This window comes from Kogia breviceps, chromosome 13 (genome assembly GCF_026419965.1).
Source record: "Kogia breviceps isolate mKogBre1 chromosome 13, mKogBre1 haplotype 1, whole genome shotgun sequence".
Classification (NCBI taxonomy): Eukaryota; Metazoa; Chordata; class Mammalia; order Artiodactyla; family Physeteridae; genus Kogia; species Kogia breviceps.
In genome coordinates this window covers 62,357,667-62,358,512 of record NC_081322.1, presented here as the reverse complement: position 1 = coordinate 62,358,512, position 846 = coordinate 62,357,667, and positions in this window count along the sequence as shown.

The following is an 846-nucleotide window of genomic DNA, read 5'->3' as shown; positions in this document are numbered from 1 at the left end:
TTCCATCCCCTCCAGCCACTGCAAAAATGCTCGAGCAGCTTTAGAGTTATCCAAAGGTGGTGTTGTAAATACTTTTCTTCTCAGCTTAGTTCTGTGTTTGATATCAGAGATTCAGAGGTGGTTTTAAAGGTCAGAAAAACAAGCTGCCTGAAAACTTGGATTCAAACCCAAGTAATAAGCTCGGCATTTTTACAACTGTGCTCTTCCTGTTGCCATCCAGGTCTAAACTGACCTTGTTTCCTCATTCTGCGCCCCAACCTGACAAATCTGGCCATATAAATACAAATACAAATGTAAACATACATACCCATTTAACTAAAAGGACAAATACAAAGTATAAGTGTATAGATAAGCTTGAGTATAAATTTAAATATAAATATAAACAAGTGTAAATAAAAACATACACATAAATATGTCTTCCCAATTTGGTAGGAAGGTTTTTGATTATTTTCATTGCTGTTTTAATTCAAGGAAGATGTTTATGGCATCTTTTTTCTACTTAAAGGCCACATCAATGGCCCGTATGCCATCTATGGCTTGTTCACATGTTTTCTTGGTTCACAGGGGGTTTTAAAAAATATTGAGCCATAATTTAAAAACTAAGATATTTCGCCTTAAAAGAAGTCTAAATTTCTTAATTACTTGAAAAGTCTTCAGCTCTGACGACTGTGCACTTACATTCCCTCACAGTAAGAACTGCCAGGGGCTGAGTTCTGGATCTCTTGCAGGATGGCCTGGTATGGCCTTGTACACGACTCAGTTACTGTTTCCTGCATGAACCTCCAGTGTATGATCCTAGAATTACCACACAGTCATTCCTTCACAGCGCTCATCTCTCTCCATACG